The 10,104-nt window shown below is 39.5% G+C and overlaps 1 pseudogene; it reads right to left on the reverse strand.

The window, feature by feature from the left end:
- Positions 1-580: 580 nt before the first annotated feature.
- LOC150047189 (heterogeneous nuclear ribonucleoprotein A3 pseudogene) lies at positions 581-1,732 on the reverse strand (annotated as a pseudogene).
- Positions 1,733-10,104: the final 8,372 nt, after the last annotated feature.

Raw genomic sequence — 10,104 nt, forward strand, 5'->3', positions numbered from 1 at the left:
TCAAGTTCTTTTGTCTGAAGTTCTCTCTGGATGTGTTCAATCTTAGGACCAGTGTTCCTGTTTAGGAAATACTGGATGTCATTTCAAAGTCATCCCAGGCAGCAAAGTGTGAGACTCTTACCTCCAAATAACCACTAAAAACCTGGGAGTAGAGCTGTGGCTCTACTAGAGTGCTAGTCTTGAGCAAAAATAAAGGATAGCACTCAGGTACTGAGTTCAATTCCAAGAATGGACCTTCCTCCAGCTCCCTCCCCACCAAAAAAGAGTTGATCTTATGGCTAAGATTGATAGGTTGGGATTTTTTTTTGAAAAGTTAAAAATTCCTTAATTTTTTATTCCTGGTACCACTACCACAATTTACCTGATGTAATGAAAAGAAAAAGAAAAAGAAAAAACTACAACAGATAAAAGACCTCAGGAATGTACATCTAATTGACACTACATTGCATTAATTAATAGCTGCACTTTTTGCAAACTGTGGCTATGACAGTCCTAAACAAGAAGATTTTCCTGTTTAAGCTGCAGTAACTTTTCTGACTATGGATCATCATTCCTTCTGTGGCAGATTTTTACAGTTCCTCTAATGTAACCTGCAGATTTCCTGACAACTCCTCACTCTCTCTCCTGCTAAGAACTGTAGCCCTTTTTCTGTTGTTTTTAAAAACCTTCTGCTACCATATCCACCACTTCCACCACCAGATCCATAACCACCACCATATGGACTGCCAGAGCTTCTTCCACCAAAACTGCCCCCCTTCATGGGTCCATAATTTGATTGCTGTTGTCCACTGTAATTTCCAAAATCATTATAGTTTCCACCACCACCGTAGTTACCACCACCAAAATTTCCTCCTTCATTGTAACCATCATATCCTCCTCCTCCACCACCATATCCACCACCTTGGTCTCCATAACGTGGTCCACCTCCACCATAGCCTCCCCTACTACTATAACCAGGACCACCACCATAGTTGCCACCATCACCTCCAAATACATTGCATCTGCCTTCATCTCCTCCATAGCTTCCTCGGCTGCCACCACCCCCACCACCATAGCCTCCTCTTCCACCAAAGTTTCCACCACGTACAAAATTACCTCCTCCACCTCCAAAGTTTCCTCCACGACCCATAAAGTTGCCAGATCCACCTCCATGACCTCTTTGTGATCCAGCAGATTGCATCTCTTGTTTAGAAAGAGCCTTTTTCACTTCACAATTATGCCCATTAATAGTGTGGTATTTCTGAACAACAATTTTATCAGCTGTATCATGATCATTAAAGGTTACAAAAGCAAATCCTCTCTTTTTTCCACTCTGCCTGTCTTCCATAACTTCTATGGTTTCAATCTTGCCATATTTTTCAAAGTAGTCTCTCAAATTATATTCTTCTGTATCTTCTTTAATACCACTAACAAAAATTTTCTTCACTGTTAGATGAGCTCCTGGCTTCACACAATCCTCTCTAGAAACTGCTCTCTTTGGTTCTACAACACGCCCATCAACCTTGTGGGGTCTAGCACACATGGCTGCATCAACCACTTCAACACAAGAGTAAGTTACAAAACCGAAGTCCCTGGAACGTTTTGTCTGAGGATCTCTCATTACCACACAATCTGTGAGTGTGTCTCATTTCTCAAAATGTTCTCTTAAACTATCATCTGTAGTTTCAAAGCTCAGACCACCAATAAACAGCTTCCGCAGCTGCTCTGGTTCCTTTGGATCATGGCCCTCCATTTTGAGACCGTACTTGCCTCTTCCAACTCGAGTTCAATATCTGATGGGTTGTTATTAGGGCCATCTAGGCCACTTTGTGTTCATGTCATTGGCTTCCTTTCAAACTCCAGCAAATCAGGGACGATGTTTAAAAATATTTGCTACATCACCCTGAGTGTACTTTTTATTTACTTCTGGCTTTTTAGTGGCCTCTTTTGTGATTGCGGATGTACTTCCTGCTTCTCTTCTATAATAGAGGCTGTCCTTCATGATTTATAGACTGATTTGTACCCTCTAACCCTCTAGCATGAAAGATTATATACTAAACTATTTTAGACATTGACTATTCTCGTCCTGATGCATGCTGTGATTGGTGTCATGGGGTGATGCAGTCACCAGCAAATCACTGCACTGCTATTGGGGAAAGAAAGCTCATGAGTGAAGAAGGCATGTGTTTGAGCTATACATTTGATCATCCAGTTTTTGAAGAGGGAAAAATGACATGAAGTAGGATATAACCTGAACTATAGGCAGCAGCCTACAGCTTCATTCACAGAGTCTAGAGAAAAATTGGATGACTCAGTTCAAGGAAGGATGTTGGGGGCTGAGTAATGCCATGTCTAATCCAACTTTCTACTGAGACCAGTAGTAGGGGTAAACACCTGGACCACTTTGTCCTGCCCACCTGTTGTACTGATAGGCTATGGCACCGAATATAAGGAGGAGGGATTTGGGGAATAGATAGAGAGATTTTCCTGCCTGGATGAAGCTGCGTGGGATCTCTGTTCGTGCCACGGGATAAGAAGGCTGAGTAAGGGAGGACAATGGGCCCTTTCCTTTCGAGGCTCCTTCTGGTCAAGTGTGTTTCCCCTATCCCTCCTGCTGGTTGAGAGGGACCAAGGAAGAAGGACCAGGGAAGAAGGACCCGGGCAGAAGGAAAGTCTGTGGTGCAAACATGTAGAAGGACAAATATGTGGAGAGATCCATGTTATCCATCAGTGATTGCCAGCCTGGAATAATTTATCCAATAGAGGTCTGTCTGACAAACTCTGAGTTTATCCACTCGAGGGCATGCACATGGAATTTGAAGATTTGCATGAGCCAAGTAGGTTTAGCTCCCTCTCACCAAATCTGGATTTGTTACTGCAGGTGTTCAATACTCAACCTTCCAGCAGTGAATGTTCAATATTTGAAATGCGTTATTTTCTCTATAGCATTAGTTTGGCTGAAGTAAGAGATTATGTTATGAACATCTCAACTCTTACTGTGATATATGTCAGGGAACTTGCAGATGATTTATAAATGCCATTTAAACATTAGTTGGTTTAACCACAGTTACTAATATGTGCTATGTAATGACAAGGAACTTTAAGTTTCAAGGTGTTACATTAACTAAAAAATATGGGTCTCCCTTTAATAAACAAAACCACAATCCTGTCATAAGCCTGTAATTCTAGCTACTCAGAATGATGAAAGTTTGAAGTTAGTCTGGGCAGGAAATTCCATGAGATTCTTATCTCCAATTAACCACAAAAACACAGAAGTGGAATTGTGGCTCAAGTGATAGAATACTAACTTGAGTTAAAATGCTCAGAGACAGGGGCGGAAGATGGCGGCGGTTCAGTTGGAGTCTTTCTGAGCTCTCGCCAAGATACCAGTTTTGGCAGTGTAGGGGACAGTGCATACCTCAAATCGAGCCTAAGTAAGCTTTAGCAACACACAGATCTCAGTCACAGAAGAAAAATGCAGAAATCCGGCACAAAGAAGACAGCAGGGACCGGTTCCTGCCGCTCAGAGCAGCCGAGGAGACAAAGCTGCTCTTCTGAATCTGAGCAGCAGCGCTTCTTGGCGCTGTAACCCGCCAGCTGCAGACAGAGCCACACAGAGCCTGCAGGAGCCCAGAGCCGAAACCCGGCTGTGCATGGACCTGCCAGCTTCACGGAACCAGAGAATCCAGCAATTTGTGAGTACCACTGAGGAGAAGTTTCCACTTCTACTCGCTGATCTGCATTGGGAGGGAGCCCCTCCCCCACAAGCTGAGCACAGCTCCATCTTGACTACTGGTAATGACCCAGGCCAAAGCAATTGGAACCTGAGAGGTGGTGCTGGCGGTGCCATCTTTCTTACTGGCAAAGGATTTCCCAGAGATTCCTTAGCAGGAAATCCGGCCCCAGAGCTGCTGAAATCCATCCCCTGCACCAGCCACAAGCCTGGTAAACAAAACCCGCCCCCAATCTTTGAGCTTCCTTTTCCCAAACAAACAATCGGATCCAAAAAACCTCATAGCCAGATCACAAGAGAAAAAGACTTTCTGAACTGTTTGGATCCCAAATTTAGTGGAGACACAAGTTTCCTATCCTGCCATCCTGCCCTGATCCCACCCCCCAAAAAAATATCCTGAAGAAGACCTTTTTTTTTCTTTTTTTTCTTCCACCCCATCTTTCAGCTGCATTTATAGGTTTTCTTATTTTATCTTTACCACCCTACCTACACTTTTTTTCTCTTCTCTTTTCTCTCCCACATCCCTCTGTCACTGTGGTCGTTCCTGGAAACATAGTGACATCTCTGGGTACAGTCTGAATACAAATGATATCTATATTGATACAGTCACCTGCTTTTTAATCTCCTGGTCTCAATCCTAGTACTTCTTAAGTAAGAGCTCACAATAGTGAGGAACCTCCCCCCACCATTTCTTTCTTTTTTTCTTTATTTTTTTTGTTGTTCTTTTTGCTTTTTTGGTTTTCTTTTTTATTGCTCTGTTTTTTGTTTTGTATGTTTTTTTCGTTGTTGTTGTTTTGTGCTTGTTGTCGTCTTACTTTCCTGCTTTTCCTTCTTTATTTTTAAAATTTTCCATCATTGAAATCTCCTATATCTACCTCCCTCTTTTCTCGATATATTCTTCTAATTACCCTTCTTACTTTCATAAGTTTTAGCTAATACTTTCCAAACTTTGTACTCAAATACACTACCTGCTAAACAACTTAGGTCAAATATCCTTACTCTATACCTTTTCTTCATTACTATAATAATCTTACACTCCTACGTTATTCCTCTTGTACCTCCCCTGATCTCTCTCATACTATTTTTCTATCTCTGGTCCTCTGATCATCTTTCAACCTGTATAATGCATGGATCTACACTTGATTGCTGTTGAGCAATACTGTATATCTAGGTGTACAATGATACTCTAGGTCCAGAGGGACTTAAATACAATAGAGATTGGAGTGAGAGGCTTATTGTTTTGGTCATAAATCGGTGACCAGTGGTTGTATTAGTCTGGTCTGCAAGTGTACAAAAAGAAAGAGTGACAACACCAATCAAAAATTGTGAATATCTAGTGCCTGCCAGCTACAGAGGTTGAGGTTGGTTATATCTGAAAAACTATACTTGTGTTAAGTATTAATCGTGCTCCCATTTTCAAATGGGCAGAACAAGAAATCAAGAAAAATGTCAAATCAAGGAATAACATCCCCCACCCAATATAAACAGACAATGGAACAGTCACTGGCAAACCTAGAGGAGAGTCTTCCAAGTGCTATACAAATGCAACTGATAAATATCTTTAATGAAAAATGTGAAAATATAAAGAAAGAGATAAGGGAGGAAGCCATAGCTGAACAAGAGGAAACCATTAACAAGGTGATAAGTGAAAAAGGAGAAGCCATAATGGAGGCCATAATAAGGGTTTTTCAAAGAAAAATGGATGAATTCATAGAAACCACAAACAAAAACGTGACTGAACTCCAGCAAATGTCCAAAGAGAATAAAGCAACTGAGCTAACCACTCAAAAGGAAATAAAGGAGCTAAAGAAATCCTTACATGATCTAAAAGAAGAGATGCAAGGCATCAAAAATGAGCAATTAGAAGCAAGGGAGAAGAAGAATAAAGCAGATAGCTTTGATAGCAGGTTAGACAACGCAGACGAGAGAATTTCTGGGGCTGAAGATAATTTAGTTGTTTTAGCGAAAGAACAGAAAATGAGTAAATCGAAATCTAGGAAGTATGAGAGAGCACTTTAGGAGGTCCAAGATACAATTAGGAAGCCTAATATAAGGCTAATTTGTATTGAGGAGGGTCTGGAGAAAGAGGTCAATGGTATTGGAAATATACTTCAGGGAATCATCTCAGAGAACTTCCCAAATATCCAGAAGGGCAGGCCTATCCAGATACAAGAAGCTTTTCGAACCCCAAACAGACCTGACCAGAAAAGAACATCCCACCGCCACATTGTAATCCGAACTGGATCAATAGAGACCAAAGAAAGGATCCTAAAGGCATCCAGGGAGAAGGGATCAATAACCTATAAAGGCAAATAAATCAGAATAACCCCAGATTTCTCAGCAGAGACCATGCAAGCAAGAAGTGTCTGGAAGCATATATGTCATTCCCTCAAGTCAAATAACTACCAAACAAGAATACTGTACCCAGCTAAGCTCTCATTCATAACTGTGGGAACAATAAAAACATTCCATTCCAGGGAAAAGCTGCAACAATATGTAGCAATAAAACCAACACTACAGAGAATTCTCAAAGATGTTTTATACATAGAAAACCAAAATAAATGCAATATAGGGAAAGAAATGGCACCTAAACAGCATACCATCTAAGGACCACAAGAACTGTCAAGACACAGGTCCTAATAAAAACTTTTAAAAATGGTAGGAACTAATAAATATCTCTCAATCCTAATGCTCAATATCAATGGACTTAACTCCCCAATTAAACGGCATAGACTATCTAGTTGGATCAAAAAGCAAGATCCAGCATTCTGCTGTCTTCAAGAGACACATCTTACCCAAAAAAACAAACAACTTTTGAAAATGAGAGGTTGGAATAAACTCTATCAAGCTAACGGCCCCCATAAACAGGCTGGAGTTGCCATCCTCATATCAAATAAAATAGACTTCAAACTAAAATTAGTAAGAAAAGGCAAAGAAGGTTACTACATACTACTAAATGGATCTTTCCTCCAGGAAGACATAACAATCCTAAATATTTACACACCCAATCCCGGAGCTCTGAACTTCATCAAGCAAACTTTACTTACACTGAAACCATACATAGATCGAAACACAGTGATTGTCGGTGACTTTAACACACCACTCTCACCTATGGACAGATCAACAAGGCAAAAAGTCAACAGAGAAACCTTAGAAGGCAACAATCAGGAAGGCAACTCCTTTTGCAATAGCCTCAAAGAAAATAAAGTAACTTGGAATTAGCTTAACTAAGAATGTAAAGGACCTTTTTGATGAAAACTTTAAAACCCTGAAAAAGGAAATTAAAGCAGAACTAAGGAAATGGAAAAACCACCCATGCTCCTGGATTGGAAGAATCAACATCGTGAAAATGACAATCTTGCCAAGGGCTATCTACAAATTCAACGCAATACCCATCAATATTCCAATGCATTCTTTAAAGAAATCGAAGAGGCAATACAAAATTTCATATGGAATAATAAAAGACCCCGTATAGCAAAAACACTTCTTAGCCGAAAGAACAGCCAGGAGGAATTTCAATACCAAACTTTAGACTCTATTACAGAGCAGTAATTATCAAAACAGCTTGGTACTGGCACAAGAATAGACCTGAAGATCAATGGAATAGAACTGAGGACCCAGATATTAAACCACAGACCTATGGCCACCTAATTTTTGACAAGGGAGCCAAAAAAATAGAATGGAAGAAAGACAGCTTCTTCAACAGGTTGTGCTGGCAGAACTGGTTAAGCACCTGTAGAAAACTAAAGTTGGATCCTTCTTTGTCACCCTGCACTAGAATTAACTGCAAATGGATCAAAGACCTGGAGGTAAGAGCTGACACACTGAAAACTTTACAGGAAGGAATAGGAGATACACTAGGCCTCCTTGGCACAGGTCGAAACTTTCTTAATAAGGACCAAGAATCACAACAAATCAGAACAAGGCTGGATAAGTGGGACTGCATTAAACTGCAGAGCTTTTGTATGGCAAAGGACATAGCTAGTAAATTAGTTAGGAAGCCTACAGAGTGGGAGAAGATCTTCACCAACCATACAACGGACAAAGGCCTTATATCTAAAATATATCAACAGCTCAAAAAATTGAATCACTCCAAAACTAATCTCCAAAGTAACAACCATCTCATTAAAAGATGGGCCAAAGACTTAAAGAGAGTCTTCTCTGAAGAAGAAACAAAAATGGCCTATAGACACATGAAGAAATGCTCAACATTTCTGGTCATAAAAGAAATGCAAATCAAAACAACGCTAAGATTCCACCTCACTCCAGTTAGAATGGCCAGGAACAGGAAAACTAATAACAATAGATGCTGGAGGGGATGTGGCCAGGAGGGATCACTACTACACTGTTGGTGGGAGTGCAAACTCGTTCAACCACTATGGAAAGCAGTATGGCAGTGCCTCAAAAGGCTAAACGTAGACCCAGCAATTCCACTTCTTGGCATTTACTCAACCATCCAGAAACTAGGGCATACTCAATCCACTAGCACATCAATGTTCATTGTAGCATTATTCACCATAGCAAAGATATGGAACCAACCTAGATGTCCCACAGTTGATGAATGGATCCACAAGATGTGGTATTTGTACACAATGGAATTCTATGCTGCTGTCAGAAAGAACGACATCGCCCCATTTGTTAGGAAATGGAAAGACTTAGAAAAAATCATGTTAAGTGAAGTAAGCCAGACTCAAAGGAACTTAGGCTCAATGGCTTCCCTCGTTTGTCATAATCAGTAGAAACCTTGGGCTCTACTAGCAGAGATTTGCAATAGAGCAAAAACTTGATACATAAGGCCATATAGTATGAAGCTAATTGAATGGACCTCTAGGATTTTGAAACAAAAGCCATATAATGAATGATTGCTGTCCTTAATGTGCTATTTTATCTCATCTCTTTTGCTGTTCATTTGTTATCTCATATTGACACAATATCTCACTTTGTTATCTGATATATTGGATACATTTGTATTTGGTTACTTGAAATTGGACAGGGAAGGGGGGAAATCCAAGAGGAGGGTGGGGGGAGGGTAATGGGACCAAGACATGTGGAAGGGTATCAATGTATGTGAATTAATGCACCTTCTATCTGGCAAATATCATGTTATCCTTTTATTAAATACAATAAAAAATAAATAAATAAGAAAAAAATGCCCAGAGACAGTGCTTAGGCCATAAATTCAAATCCCAGCAGGCACACACACACAAACACACACACTCACACACAAAAAGTCATATTCCACATTCTTTTGTCCAGTGCTTGCTAATATCAATACTTTAAGTCAAAATAAAGCTTGTCATATATGCAATGTAAAATATTCTAATAGTAATATTAAAGAGTAAAAGCCCTAGAGATATAGCTCAGTGATAGAGTACTTGCCTAGCATACATATGGCCTTGAATTTTATCCTACACACCAAAACTTTTGGAAAAGAAAATAAAAAGATACCCAAGAAATACAAAGATTAAGTCTATTTCATTATTTATTTTGTTTAAAATATAATATAATTTAATAGAATATGTTAGAGTATCATTTCAACATGTAATTAATGTAAAAGCTTTAATGTGGTTTAATATACTGTTTTTTTACATTAAGTCTATGAAAGCTAGTTTGATTTATGTTTTTTGTGTGTACTACTCCTGAGTCTTCAACTCATCCTGAGTATTATACTTTGGTGTTTTTGTCTTTTTTGTTTGATTTATTTTGTGAAAGCTAGCACTCTACTTTGAGCCCCAGCTGCATTTCCATTGTTTTCCTGGTTAATTGGAGATGAGAGATACCAGTTTATAATCCTACCCTAGCTTGGCTTCACATCAAAATCCATCAGAATCTAGGATTATGTGTGCATTTTTTTAAAAATAATTCCTCAAGTTGGAGTAAGTTTATTCAAGTAAATAGTGCCCAAGGGAGGGGTGGCAGTGGCTATCATATCTAAAGTCCATGTTTAGTCTTCACAGTGGTCAATTACACATTAAATATCATGAAAATATATTATTATGCCACAGGCAGTTTAATAATACATGATATTCCATGAAAGTATATTCTAAAAAATATGTCCTTCAATTAAGTAAGTGTGCAGACTATTAGCAAATGTCTCAATGAGAAATGAACCTATTCTAGTTCTTGCCAAGGCTAGAGAATCGTTGTGTAGAAATATGATGAAGTCTGTATAAATTCAGCAATGACTAGGACTTCCTGTTCTAATTTTGCAAAAATATCTGAAATAAATGAGGGAGGAAATTTTTTTTTCTATTTCCCCCCCCTCTCATCTACAGTTTTTGGCTGGGGCACAGTTAAAATAGACTTGCAGGGCCGGGAATGTGGCCTAGTGATAGAGTGCCTGCCTAGCATACACAAAGCCCTGGGTTTGGTTCCGTGGTACACATGTACAG

This window comes from Megascapheus bottae, chromosome 23 (genome assembly GCF_031878675.1).
Source record: "Megascapheus bottae isolate mThoBot1 chromosome 23, mThoBot2.hap1, whole genome shotgun sequence".
NCBI lineage: Eukaryota > Metazoa > Chordata > Mammalia > Rodentia > Geomyidae > Megascapheus > Megascapheus bottae.